Genomic DNA, 15,380 nt, shown 5'->3' on the forward strand with positions numbered 1-15,380 from the left:
TTGTAAAATTGTAAAGAATTAATGTTTACATTTTCTTAAAAAATATTATCATTTGTTTATAATTTAGTAAAATATGAAAAATAATTTGAAAAGTTTTGGAATTTCCACTTTTAAACACTAGGGGGAGCAGCTGCTGAAATTTCAGAAAAACCTAATGTACAAATAGCTCACATTACTGCACTGCAGTAATTATGGGCGGAGTCTGCTGACGTGTGTGATGTCTCCTCTCCTTCCCTTCTGGGTGTTTGCTAAGGGATAAGAGGATGATATTCAGGAACCCAGTGAGCAGCCATTTTGTTGGTGACTGCAGAGTAAGGCTGCCGTCACACTATCAGTATTTGGTCAGTATTTTACCTCAGTATGTGTAGCCAAAACAAGGAGTGGAACAATTAGAGGAAAAGTATAATAGAAACATATGCTCCACTTCTGCAGTTATCACCCACTCCTGGTTTTGGCTTCCAAATACTGATGTAAAATACTGACCAAATACTGAATGTGTGACGGCAGCCTTATACTGACAAGTAGACAGTCACCGAGGATGGCAGGCAGCAAGGATTCTGGGAGATATGTGGTGGAGGGAGCAGGGTGACAGCAGCACAGAGTATTTCAGGAGAGCAATGTGCTGGTCTATGGGGGGCACCCTGTTTGGTGCGCGGAGCAGCCAGGGATTGTACATAGAGCGCTGTCTTTTATACACATGGATGGACCGTCTGCTCCACAGAAATCCAGGAAACATTTCTGCGGATTGATGGCCTGTTCTGATCCAGATTTTGCATGCAGACCCCATTCCCCTCCTCAGATCCTGTCTTCTCCATCCTGTCCTGGCAATGTGTGAAAGCGATACGACAGGCGCAGTCCGGGGTGACGCTGGGGGGAAATGTAGCCATATAGTAGTGCAGCACCCCAGAGTCCTGGTCGTTGCAGTACTGACGCTCCGCCACTAAGGGGAGTGATGTTACGTCTGATTGCACTAAAGGAGTTCACCTGACCAGGTGTCACAGTCACACATTACACTTCACACTCCGGCCACCAGGGGGAGCAAAGGGTTCTATGTATTAGGCCACTCCTCACACTCTGGTAAAACTGGGGGCCGGGTAGGAAGTTAGAGAGAAGCTGACTGGGTTTTGCCCAGGTAACATCTAGTTAGAGGAGAGCGTTACTTGGGAAGATTCAGTGGGGTCCCTGTCAGGGGTGGGATCCTGACAGAGGCCTAGCGAAAGGACAGATTGTTACGGAGCCGTGCCTGCACCTCACTGCGACGGCATCTTAAGAAAGGACACGAAGCGAAGGATATTGTGGAGAAGTGATAAACGAGATCACAGCACAAAGGACAAAGGATAGAACCAGAAGGAGTCGTGCCCCGAGATCGGCAACATCCTACTGAGGCGCGTAGCCGGTGGCCGGAACGCCGAGAAAGTAACAGACTCTACGCATTACTTTGAACCAACGGCAGGGCAGTTAACTCTAGGTTGGCTGTCTCACCTTTTACACCTAATGAAGACAACGGAGGCAATTGTGGGAGAGGGGCATCTCTAGGGTCCCTATAAAATAACTCCAGGCCTACCCCGTCATACGGGTACGTCCTATCCATATCATCTGGGGGACGGAGAGAAAGAACAGAAACATACATGACAGTTGTGAGGACTATCCCGTGGTGCTCAGCAGGGAAGAACTACAACACCCAGGCGCTAGTAGGTAGGCACTGATTTCCACCTGCAAAGGGAACTCTGGATGTACCTTCGGACCGGCCGGTCTCAGCCAGCCCTGATAGCAGTGCTCCGGATTGTGGATGCCGAAGCCTTCAGTAAAGAGGTAAAGAGACTGCAACCCTGTGTCCTCGTTATTTAGGCTAGGTTCAGATTGCGCTAGGGCAATCCGTTTAGCGCTAAGCTCTAGCGGATTGCGCTAACGCAATGTCTTTTTCGGGGTTGCGTTAAACGTCCCCGCTAGCGCAGATCCCCGATCTGCCAGAGCGGGGAACGGACCTCGGGCGTGCCGCGGACGCTGCAAGCAGCGTCCGAGGCGCGCTACAAAAGAACGGCACATCGCTAGCGCGTGCCGAAAATGGCACGCGCTAGCAATGCGCTTTAACATTGCTGGCAATGGGAGCGCTAACGGACGCGTTGCACGGTGTTAATTTCGCCGTGCAACGCTGTCCGTTAGCGCTCACACAAAAACGAAATGAGAACCTAGCCTTACTGCAACCTACACTGTCACCTACATCTTTAATTGGATGCCCCTTAGCAGGGCCACGGACCGGGTCAGGCCACCGTGACATCCCCAGAACCGAGAGAGAGAGACCCGGTACCGAGTACCCTGCTGCCCTGCGCTTGGGGGCCGCTCCAGTAACGATAAAAATGAGACCCCTCTCTTCAGCTGCCTCACCAGCCCTTCCCTGACTGCACCTAACTGGAGGTCATGCTGCCCCCTCTATTGCCCCAGACCCACGTGCAGGTGCTCACCCAGAACCACCATAGAATGGGTCCGCTTTCCAAAGATAATACTGCCATAGTGTTCTCACATAATACCGCCATATAGATCACACACAATACTATCAAATAGATCACACAATACTGTCATACAGTTCTCACATAATACCACCATATAGATCACACATAATACCGCCAGTGTTCTCACATACTGCCATATAGATCACACATAATACTGCCATAGTGTTCTCACATAATACCGCCATATAGATCACAAAATACCGCCGCATACTTCTCACAATGCCGCCACATAGATCTCACATAATACCACCATATAGATCACACACAATACCACCATATAATTCTCACAATACTGATCAAGTATAATACCACCATACAGATCACATAATACCGTCATATAGATCTCGCATAATGCCATAATACAGCATGACCCCTGCAGCTCCTGTTATCGCACGCATTGAGTTGTGTGTGCAATGGAGAAAGACATGCAGGGGGGAGAGGAGTGCATAGGATATTAGATACACGGTTCACCAGACAGTATCACACAGGATAGGATTAAATACACGGCTCAGCAGACAGTATCACACAGTATAGGATTAGATACACGGCTCAGCACAGTATCACACAGGAAAGGGTTAGATACACGGCTCAGCAGACAGTATTACACAGGATATCACACAGTATAGGATTAGATACACAGCTCAGCATAGTATCACACAGGATAGGATTAGGTACACGGCACAGCAGACAGTATCATACAGGATAGGATTAGATACACTGCTCAGCAGACAATATCACACAGGAAAGGATTAGATACACAGCTCAGCAGACAATATCACACAGGAGAGGATTAGATACACAGCTCAGCAGACAGTATCACACAGGAGAGGATTAGATACACGGCTCAGCATAGTATCACACAGTATAGGATTAGATGCATGGCTCAGCAGACAGTATTACACAGTATAGGATTAGATACACGGCTCAGCATAGTATCACACAGTATTGGATTAGATACACAGCTCAGCATAGTATCACACATGATAGGATTAGGTACACGGCACAGCAGACAGTATCATACAGGATAGGATTAGATACACTGCTCAGCAGACAATATCACACAGGAGAGGATTAGATACACAACTCAGAAGACAATATCACACAGGAGAGGATTAGATACACAGCTCAGCAGACAGTATCACACAGGAGAGGATTAGATACACGGCTCAGCATAGTATAGTGATAGATACACAGTCTGATGTCCTGTGAGGAGCTGCAGTGAGAGGCAGGGTCGGAGCAGCACAGATTCTCCCCCTCCCCCCTCTGTTACCTCTGTGCAGCTCCTGAGGACATCAGACCGCAGCACTTCATCCTCTGTAGCGATTCTAGAGATCACAGCCACCCACCAGGCAGCAGAGGACAGGGAACGGCCGCTGCTGACAGTGTGAAAGGGGAGACAGCTGGAGCTGCCCCTCTCCTATGCCCAGGGCTGCCGTATTTGCAGAGTGTGTGTCGTGCAGCTACACTTACACTCCTGCAAAGCAAAATGGCGGCGCCCAGTGACTGCAAAAATAATAATAAAAAAGATATTAAAGTTAAAAAAAATAATTTTGTATTAAAAATAATTGTTTATATAAACAATCATTTTTAATACAAAAACAAAACTGCGGCACTTTCCCTTTAAGTTTAAATTAAGATGAGGTGGATGAGGGACTGGTTTAGGCATGCTGTGCAGGGAGCCCCGATACCTCATGGAAAAGCTCAAACTGCTTTTTTACTCAGCTAGACTCAGGTGGCACAAATATCAGCTTGTTAGACCACAAATGTTCTAAAAATGTAAGGATAGTAACACAGGTAGTTGACTGACAGTAAGTAAATATATGAGTTTCACTTTTTGCACTGAAGAACTGAAATAAATTAACTTTTTGATGATATTCTAATTTTGTGAGATGCACCTGTACGTTGCTAAAAGGAATAGCTGCCCCTGGAAGCAATTCAATAGGACAATCATAATGCCTATGTGGAGGAAGCTCATCTGCTTTCTTCTTATAGATGTCAGAGAATTCCTTATACGCAGAGGGTAAAGTGAATACCGGTTCAGGAGGGTTCGAATCAAGGGACTAAGGAGCAGTTTTTGTTGTTGCTGAATTGCTCCTTTTTGGAAATGTAATTTCTTTGGTCTCCCAGTTGATAGTTGGATTCTGTGAATGCAGCCAAGGAATGCATAGAATCACAGGAAAATTAGGAGAAGAGATTAATGAAAAACAAAGCTGCTGCTGACGGTGGTCTGGCTCCAACAAAATGGCAAGATGTACGGTCTCCTGATCAACAGGCCCAGAGATTAAAGGTGACCCATCCACCGTCTCCATGGCGATTGGAGAGGCTCTATACAGAATTTCTATACCGTGTTCCTTGGCAAATGCAATATCTATAAAATTTCCCCCTGCGCCTGAGTCAATCATGGCTGCACTAGAGATCCACTGTCCAGAACATAAGATCTTAATAGGGAGTGAACAGTGAGAGTTCTTTTCCTTCTGCTCCCTGGAATGAGTAGTCATAGAGAGAGAATGGAATACAGCATTCAAGGGCAGCCTAAATTCAGAGACATCTGATTCATCGCCACTGTTAATATATTCCCCTACCGCTGCTAACACTTTGTTAGGCCGCTTGGGACAGTTGATTAGGAAGTGGTCAGATTGACCGCAATAGAAGCATAGACTTTCCCGCAGGTGGCACTCCCGGCATTCATTACTCTCATGCCTCTGCACTGAGTCAATCTGCATAGGCACTACCTCTGTCTCCCGAGTTGTTTTATTTGCAGGTTCCTTGGGAGAAAGGGAAAAGTTAGACATACGATTTACCGTATTTTTCGGACTACAAGACGCACTTTTTCCCCCCCAAAAAAGGGGGGAAAATGGGGGGTGCGTCTAATAGTCGCAATGCAGGCTTACCGTGGCGGCAGAGGTGCGGTGGCAAAGGTGTGGCGGCAGAGGTGCGGTGGCAGAGGTGCGGTGGCAGAGGTGTGGCGGCAGAGGTGCGGCGGCAGACGTGCGGGGATGAGGAGGCGCAGTGAGCGGGGTCCCTTTCCCCGGTGAGGTGATGCAGCAGCCCGGTAAGCAGCAGAGCCGGGTGAATCCTGTTGTTAGCGGTGGTGGAGGCCATCTTCCGGAGGCCGCGCGTGCGCAGATGGAGCGCTCTGCTTCCCGGGGCTTCAGGAAAATGGCCGCGGGATGCCGCGCGTGCGCAGATGGGGATCGCGGTGGCCATTTTCCTGAAGTTCTTGGCTTCAGGAAAATGGCCGCCGCGATCTCCATCTGCGCACGCGTGGCCTCCCGCGGCCATTTTCCTGAAGCCCCGGGAAGCAGAGCGCTTCATCTGCGCACGCGTGGCCTCGGGAAGATGGCCGCCACCACCGCTAACAACAGCATTCACCCGGCTCTGCTGCTTACCGGGCTGCTGCATCACCTCACCGGGGAAAGGGACCTGTTATGATCTGGTGGCCTAGGAACGGCATGAGACGTACTCTGGAGAATGTGGTAACTGTACTGACCGCAGACCCTGGACTTAACACCGCAACTAGATGTAGCCGTGGGATGTACCTACTGATCCTAGACACCTCGACACAGCCGGAGGACTAATTAACCCTATAGATAGAAAAGGGAAGGCTATCTCGCCTCAGAGAAAATTCCCAAAGGATAGGCAGCCCCCCACAAATATTGACTGTGAGAGGAGAGGAAAAAACATACACAGGCTGAAAACAGAATTTAGCAAAGGAGGCCAATCTAGCTGGATAGGAAAGATAGGACAGAGTACTATGCGGTCAGTATTAAAATACTATGAAATATCCACCACAGAAAATACAAAAACTTCACATCTAACTAAAGACATGAAGGGTATATCTGCCTCTCCAGAGATACCAGCTTGACTGCATTAATCCTTACACAGATTAAGCTGGACAAGAAAAAACATGAAATGCATTAAACAATAAGGCCCACAAAATGTGGGCTGCAAAACAAGCAGGACTTATCTTGGTGAAAAGACCAGGAAGCAAGAGAGACCATGAAGAGATGTGAATCCTCCAGATACAATTGACAACTGGCACTCACTAAAGGGTGAAGCCAGACTAAATAGCCCCATCCAAAGTGGAAGCACCTGATGACTGCTGTGAAGGACAAACAGCAGCACTACCACTTATAACCACCGGAGGGAGCCCAAGAGCAGAACCCACAACAGAATTCACAACAGTACCCCCCCCCTTGAGGAGGGGTCACCGAACCCTCACCAGAGCCCCCAGGCCGATCCGGATGAGCCAAATGGAAGGCACGAACCAAATCGTCAGCATGAACATTGGAGGCAACAACCCAAGAATTATCCTCCTGGCCATAACCCTTCCACTTGACAAGATACTGAAGCCTCCGTCTTGAAAAACGAGAATCCAAGATCTTCTCCACAACATACTCCAACTCCCCATCAATCAACACCGGGGCAGGAGGATCAACAGAGGGAACCATGGGCACCACATATTTCCGCAACAAAGATCTATGAAAAACATTATGGATGGAAAAAGAGGCTGGAAGGGCCAAACGAAAAGACACTGGATTGATAATCTCAGAAATCCTATAAGGACCAATAAACCGAGGCTTGAACTTCGGGGAAGAAACCTTCATAGGAACATGACGGGAAGACAACCAGACCAAATCCCCAACCCGAAGCCGGGAACCCACACGCCGCCGATGGTTAGCAAAACGCTGAGCCTCCTCCTGAGACCACACCAAATTGTCCACAACATGAGCCCAAATTTGCTGCAACCTGTTAACCACAGAGTCCACCCCAGGACAATCAGAAGGCTCAACCTGCCCTGAAGAAAAACGAGGATGAAACCCAGAATTACAAAAGAATGGTGACACCAAGGTAGCAGAACTAGCCCGATTATTAAGGGCAAACTCGGCCAATGGCAAGAAAGCCACCCAATCATCCTGATCGGCAGACCCAAAGCATCTCAAATAAGTTTCCAAAGTCTGGTTAGTTCGCTCAGTTTGGCCATTTGTCTGAGGATGAAATGCGGAAGAAAAAGACAAATCAATGCCCAGCTTAGCACAAAAGGCCCGCCAAAACCTGGAAACAAACTGGGAACCTCTGTCGGACACAATATTCTCCGGAATGCCATGCAAACGAACCACATGCTGAAAAAACAACGGAACCAACTCAGAAGAGGAAGGTAATTTAGGCAAAGGTACCAAATGAACCATCTTAGAAAACCGGTCACAAACCACCCAGATAACCGACATCCTCTGGGAAACCGGAAGATCCGAAATAAAATCCATAGAAATATGCGTCCAAGGCCTCTCAGGGACCGGCAAAGGCAAAAGCAACCCACTGGCGCGTGAGCAGCAAGGTTTGGCCCGTGCACAAGTCCCACAGGACTGCACAAAGGAACGCACATCCCGTGACAAAGAAGGCCACCAAAATGACCTACTAACCAAATCTCTGGTACCAAAAATCCCAGGATGACCAGCCAACACAGAACAGTGAACCTCAGAAATCACTTTGCTAGTCCATCTATCAGGAACAAACAGTTTCTCCACTGGACAGCGGTCACGTTTATCAGCCTGAAATTCCTGAAGAACCCGTCGTAAATCAGGGGAGATGGCAGAAAGAATCACCCCCTCCTTCAGAATGCCGACCGGCTCAAGGACACCAGGGGAATCAGGCAAAAAACTCCTAGAGAGGGCATCAGCCTTAACATTCTTAGAACCCGGAAGATACGAGACAACAAAATCAAAACGGGAGAAAAACAGGGACCATCGGGCCTGTCTAGGATTCAGCCGTTTGGCAGACTCTAGGTAAATCAGATTCTTATGATCGGTCAAGACCACAATACGGTGCTTAGCCCCTTCAAGCCAATGTCGCCATTCCTCAAATGCCCACTTCATAGCCAACAACTCACGATTACCGACATCATAATTGCGTTCCGCAGGGGAAAACTTTCAAGAGAAGAAGGCACACGGTTTCATCAAGGAACCATCAGAATTCCTCTGAGACAAAACGGCCCCTGCCCCAATCTCAGAAGCGTCAACCTCAACCTGAAAAGGAAGAGAAACATCCGGCTGACGCAACACAGGGGCAGAAGTAAATCGGCGTTTAAGCTCTTGAAAGGCAGAAACGGCCGCAGAGGACCAATTCGTCACATCAGCGCCTTTCTTTGTCAAATTGTTCAGGGGTTTAACCACACTGGAGAAGTTGGCAATGAAACGACGATAAAAATTAGCAAAGCCCAAAAATTTCTGAAGGCTCTTCACGGATGTGGGCTGGATACAATCATGAATGGCCTGAACCTTAACCGGATCCATATCTATAGATGAGGGAGAAAAAATGAAGCCCAAAAAAGAAAAAAAGAAACCTTCTGTACTCCAAAGAGGCACTTAGACCCCTTCACAAACAAGGCATTATCACGAAGGATCTGAAATACCATCTTGACTTGTTTCACATGAGACTCCCAATCATCCGAAAAAATCAAAATATCATCCAAATATACAATCATGAATTTATCAAGATAATTCCAATATATATCATGCATGAAGGACTGAAACACAGATGGAGCATTAGAGAGTCCGAATGGCATCACAAGATATTTAAAATGGCCCTCGAGCGTATTAAACGCAGTTTTCCATTCGTCGCCCTGCTTAATACGTACAAGATTATATGCCCCTCGAAGGTCAATCTTAGTAAACCAACTAGCCCCCTTAATCCTAGCAAACAAATCAGAGAGCAAAGGCAAAGGGTATTGGAATTTGACCGTGATCTTATTCAAGAGGCGATAATCAATACAGGGTCTCAAGGAGCCATCCTTCTTGGCAACAAAAAAGAAACCTGCTCCCAATGGAGAAGAAGATGGCCGAATATGCCCCTTCTCCAAAGACTCCTTAACATAACTCCGCATGGTGGCTTGTTCTGGCACAGACAGATTGAAAAGTCGGCCCTTAGGGAACTTACAGCCTGGAATCAAGTCAATAGCACAATCACAGTCCCTATGCGGTGGAAGGGAACTGGACTTGGGCTCATCAAAAACATCCTGGAAATCTGACAAAAACTCAGGAACTTCAGAAGCGGGGGAGGAGGAAATTGACATCAAAGAATCGTCATCATGAACCCCCTGATAACCCCAACTAGTCACAGACATAGATTTCCAATCCAACACCAGATTATGCACCTGTAACCATGGAAACCCCAGCACAATAGCATCATGCAGATTCTGCAACACCAGAAAACGACAATCTTCCTGATGGGCTGGCGCCATACGCATGGTTAGCTGTGTCCAAAACTGAGGTTTATTTTTAGCCAATGGTGTAGCATCAATGCCCCTCAAAGGGATAGGACTCTGCAAAGGCTGCAAGGGAAACCCACAACGTCTGGCAAATTCTAAGTCCATTAAATTTAACGCGGCGCCCGAATCCACAAATGCCATGACAGAAAATGACGATAATGAGCAGATCAAGGTCACAGATAACAGAAATTTTGGTTGTACAGTACTGATGGTAACGGAACTAGCGATTCTCTTGACACGCTTAGGGCAATCAGAAATAACATGAGCAGAATCGCCGCAGTAAAAACACAACCCATTCTGATGTCTGAATCCTTGTCGTTCGGCTCTAGACACAATCCTATCACATTGCATAGGCTCAGGACTCCGCTCGGAAGACAACGCCATAGTGTGCACAACTCTGCGCTCATGCAAGCGCCGATCAATTTGAATGGCCAGAGACATAGAATCACTCAGACCAGCAGGCGTGGGGAAGCCCACCATAACATCTTTAACGGATTCAGAAAGACCCTTTCTGAAAATTGCCGCCAAAGCATCCTCATTCCATTTAGTCAACACAGACCATTTTCTAAATTTCTGGCAATATGATTCTGCCGCTTCTTGACCCTGACACAGGGCCAACAGTGTTTTCTCAGCATGCTCTACAGAGTTAGGTTCATCATATAATAACCCAAGCGCCTGAAAAAAGGTGTCTACATTAAACAACGCCGGATTCCCAGGTTCCAGGGCAAATGCCCAATCCTGGGGGTCACCACGCAACAGAGATATGACAATTTTAACCTGCTGGATGGGATCACCAGAGGAACAGGGCTTCAGAGCAAAAAACAGTTTACAGTTATTTTTAAAGCTCAGAAATTTAGACCTGTCCTCAAAAAACAGATCAGGGGTAGGAATTCTAGGCTCTAAAACAGGAGTCTGCACGATATAATCAGAAATACCCTGTACTCTAGCAGCAAGTTGATCCACACGAGAAGCAAGTCCCTGAACATCCATATCAGCGCCTAACTCCTGAGCCACCCAGAGGTAAGAGGGAAAAAAACACAACAGAGTACAGAAAAAAAAATGGCTCAGCACTTTCTTTCCCTTCTTTTGAGATGTGGTTAACTCATTCTTGGCCAGTTGTACTGTTATGATCTGGTGGCCTAGGAACGGCATGAGACGTACTCTGGAGAATGTGGTAACTGTACTGACCGCAGACCCTGGACTTAACACCGCAACTAGAAGTAGCCGTGGGATGTACCTACTGATCCTAGACACCTCGACACAGCCGGAGGACTAATTAACCCTATAGATAGAAAAGGGAAGGCTATCTCTGTTGTGAACTGTGTTTCTGGGCTCCCTCTGGTGGTCACTAACGGTATTGTGTTAGGTATGTCTTGTTGCAGGCCTGAGCTCCAGCTGTGTCGTTAAGCAGCGGGTGTTTCCTATTTGAGTCTCCTCTGGACTCAGTCTCTTGCCTGGCATCGTTGTATCCAGACCTATTTGGTCTCCTCCGGATTCCTTTCAGTCTGCCTCATGCAAGAAAAGCTAAGTCTGTTTTGTACAATTTGGATCGTTTGCATTATTCAGTGTTTTTGTCCAGCTTGCTTTACATTTGATTTTTGACTCGCTGGAAGCTCTAGGGGGCTGATATTCTCCCTCCACACCGTCAGTCGGTGTGGGGGTTCTTGAATGTTCAGCGTGGATGTTTTGTAGGGTTTTCTGCTAACTGCATAGTCCACTATCTATTTTCTGCTATCTAGACTATTGGGCCTCACTTTGCTGAATCTAGTTCATCTCTACGTTTGTGTTTTCCTCTTGCCTCACCGTTATTATTTGTTGGGGGCTTTCTATATCTTTGGGGTTCAATTTCTCTGGAGGCAAGCGAGGTCTTATTTTTTCCCTCTAGGGGTAGTCAGTTCTCCGGCTGGCTCGAGACGTCTAGAACCAACGTAGGCACGTTCACCGGCTACTTTTAGTTGTTTGTGTCAGGATCAGGTATGCAGTTAGCCCAGTTTCCACCTCCCTAGGGCAGTATTTATATTTTTTCTATCTTGCCGGAATATCAGAGATCCTCTGCCATTGGGATCATAACAGAATGCCAGGCCAAAAAGAAAATGTTTAATGCATCGCAGAAGCGGGATTAAAAAGAAGTTCTGAGTTTGTTTGTTTTTTGCTGCAGTTTGCCTAGCTTCTTCCATCCCCTTTTTCTCTGAGTGGCTGAAACTCTGCTGCAGATATGAATGTCCAGACTCTGACTGCTAGTGTGTATCAGCTTGCTGCTAGGGTGCAAAGCATTCAGGATTTTCTTATCCATAGCCCTATGTCTGAACCAAAAATACATATTCCTGAGCCGTTTTTTGGAGATAGATCTAAATTCCTGAATTTTAGGAATAATTGTAAATTGTTTCTGTCTCTGAAACCTCGTTCCTCTGGTGATTCCGCTCAGCAAGTTTAGATTTTTATTTCCTTCTTGCGCGGCGACCCTTAGGATTGGGCCTTCTCTCTGGCGCCAGGAGATCCTGCATTGGTGAATGTTGATGCGTTTTTTCTGGCACTTGGTTTGCTTTATGAGGAGCCTAATCTTGAAAATCAGGCTGAAAAAATGTTGCTGGTTATCTCTCAGGGTCAGGACGAAGCTGAGGTATATTGCCAAAAATTTCGGAAATGGTCCGTGCTTACTCAATGGAATGAGTGTGCACTGGCCGCAAATTTCAGAAATGGTCTTTCTGAAGCCATTAAAGATGTGATGGTGGGGTTTCCTATCCCTACAGGTCTAAATGATTCAATGGCTCTAGCCATTCAAATTGATCGACGTTTGCGGGAGCGCAAATCTGATAATCCTTTGGCGGTGCTGTCTGAACGGTCACCTGATTCTATGCAATGTGACAGAATTCTGACCAGAGCCGAGCGACAAAATCATAGACGTCAAAATGGGTTGTGTTTCTACTGTGGTGATTCAACACATGTTGTCTCAGCATGCTCTAAACGTTTAAAGAAAAAAGTTAATCCTGTCGCCATTGGTACTTTTCAGCCTAAGTTTATTTTGTCTGTGACTTTAATTTGTTCATTATCTTCTTACTCAGTTATGGCTTTTGTGGATTCTGGTGCTGCTTTAAGTCTGATGGATTTGTTGTTTGCCAAGCGCTGCGGTTTTGTCCTGGAGCCTTTGGAAAATCCTATTCCTCTTAGAGGAATTGATTCTACGCCATTGGCAGAGAATAAACCTCAGTATTGGACGCAGGTGACCATGTGCATGACTCCTGTACATCAGGAGGTGATTAGTTTTTTGGTACTGCATAAAATGCATGATGTTGTCGTTTTGGGTCTGCCATGATTACAGGCCCATAATCCAGTTTTAGATTGGAAAGCTATGACTGTGTCTAGTTGGGGGTGTCAGGGGATTCATGGCGATTCTCCATTGGTGTCTATTGCTTCTTCTACTCCTTCTGAGATCCCTGAGTTTTTGTCAGACTTTCAGGATGTATTTAATGAGGCCAGGTCCAGTGCCCTTCCTGCTCATAGGGACTGTGATTGTGCTATAGATTTGATTCCTGGTAGTAAGTTTCCTAAGGGACGACTCTTTAATTTATCTGTGCCAGAGCATGCCACGATGCGGAGTTATATAAAGGAGTCTTTGGAGAAGGGACATATTCGCCCATCCTCGTCCCCTCTTGGTGCGGGATTCTTTTTTGTGGGCAAGAAAGACGGGTCTCTGAGACCTTGTATTGATTATCGTCTTCTGAATAAGATCACTGTTAAATTTCAGTATCCTTTGCCATTGTTGTCTGATTTGTTTGCTCGGATTAAGGGATCCAGTTGGTTCACCAAGATAGATCTTCGTGGTGCGTATAACCTTGTGCGCATAAAGCAGGGAGATGAATGGAAAACGGCATTTAATACGCCTGAGGGTCATTTTGAGTACCTGGTGATGCCTTTCGGATTATCTAATGCTCCTTCTGTGTTTCAGTCCTTCATGCATGACATCTTCTGGAAATATCTGGATAAATTTATGATTATTTATCTGGATGATATTTTGGTTTTTTCTGATGATTGGGAGTCCCATGTGAACCAGGTCAGGATGGTGTTTCAGGTTTTGCGGGAGAATGCTCTATTTGTGAAGGGCTCAAAATGTATCTTTGGGGTACAGAAGGTTTCTTTTTTGGGTTTTATTTTTTCCCCTTCTACTGTGGAGATGGACCCAGTTAAGGTCCGTGCCATTCATGACTGGACTCAGCCCACGTCTGTTAAGAGCCTGCAGAAGTTCTTGGGCTTTGCTAATTTTTACCGTCGTTTTATCGCTAATTTCTCCAGCGTGGTTAAACCTTTGACGGATATGACCAAGAAGGGTTCTGATGTTGCGAATTGGTCTCCTGCGGCCGTGGAGGCCTTTCGGGAGCTGAAGCGTCGGTTTACTTCAGCGCCAGTCTTGTGCCAGCCGGATGTCTCTCTTCCCTTCCAGGTTGAAGTTGATGCTTCTGAAATTGGTGCAGGGGCTGTTTTGTAGCAAAAAAGTTCTGATGGCTCCGTGATGAAGCCATGCGCCTTCTTTTCAAGGAAATTTTCGCCTGCTGAGCGGAACTACGATGTTGGTAATCGGGAGTTGTTGGCCATGAAGTGGGCATTTGAGGAGTGGCGACATTGGCTCGAGGGAGCTAGACATCGTGTGGTGGTCTTGACTGATCATAAAAATCTGATTTACCTCGAGTCTGCCAAGCGCCTGAATCCTAGACAGGCCCGTTGGTCGTTGTTTTTCTCCCGTTTTGACTTTGTGGTCTCGTACCTGCCTGGTTCGAAGAACGTGAAGGCTGATGCACTTTCTAGGAGTTTTGTGCCTGATTCTCCGGGAGTCTCTGAGCCGGCTGGTATTCTCAGAGAGGGAGTAATTTTGTCTGCCATTTCCCCAGATTTGCGACGAGGGCTGCAAAAATTTCAGGCTGATAGGCCTGATCGTTGTCCACCAGAGAGATTGTTTGTCCCTGATGGATGGACCAACAGAGTTATTTCTGAGGTTCATTCTTCGGTGTTGGCGGGACATCCTGGGATTTTTGGTACCAGAGATTTGGTGGCCAGGTCCTTTTGGTGGCCTTCCTTGTCACGGGATGTGCGTTCTTTTGTGCAGTCCTGTGGGATTTGTGCTCGGGCTAAGCCTTGCTGTTCTCGTGCCAGCGGGTTGCTTTTGCCCTTGCCTATCCCAAAGAGGCCTTGGACGCACATTTCCATGGATTTCATTTCGGATCTTCTGGTGTCTCGGAAGATGTCTGTCATCTGGGTGGTGTGCGATCGTTTTTCTAAAATGGTCCATTTGGTGCCCTTGCCTAAGTTGCCTTCCTCCTCTGATTTGGTTCCTTTGTTCTTTCAGAATGTGGTTCGTTTGCATGGCATCCCTGCGAATATTGTATCTGACAGAGGATCCCAGTTTGTGTCCAGATTCTGGCAATCCTTTTGTGCTAAGATGGGTATTGATTTGTCTTTTTCGTCGGCTTTTCATCCTCAGACTAATGGCCAGACCGAGCGAACTAATCAGACGTTAGAGACTTATTTGAGATGTTTTGTTTCTGCTGATCAGGATGACTGGGTTACCTTTTTGCCACTGGCCGAGTTTGCCCTTAATAATCGGGCTAGTTCTG

This window comes from Ranitomeya variabilis, chromosome 2, assembly GCF_051348905.1.
Source record: "Ranitomeya variabilis isolate aRanVar5 chromosome 2, aRanVar5.hap1, whole genome shotgun sequence".
Lineage (NCBI taxonomy): Eukaryota > Metazoa > Chordata > Amphibia > Anura > Dendrobatidae > Ranitomeya > Ranitomeya variabilis.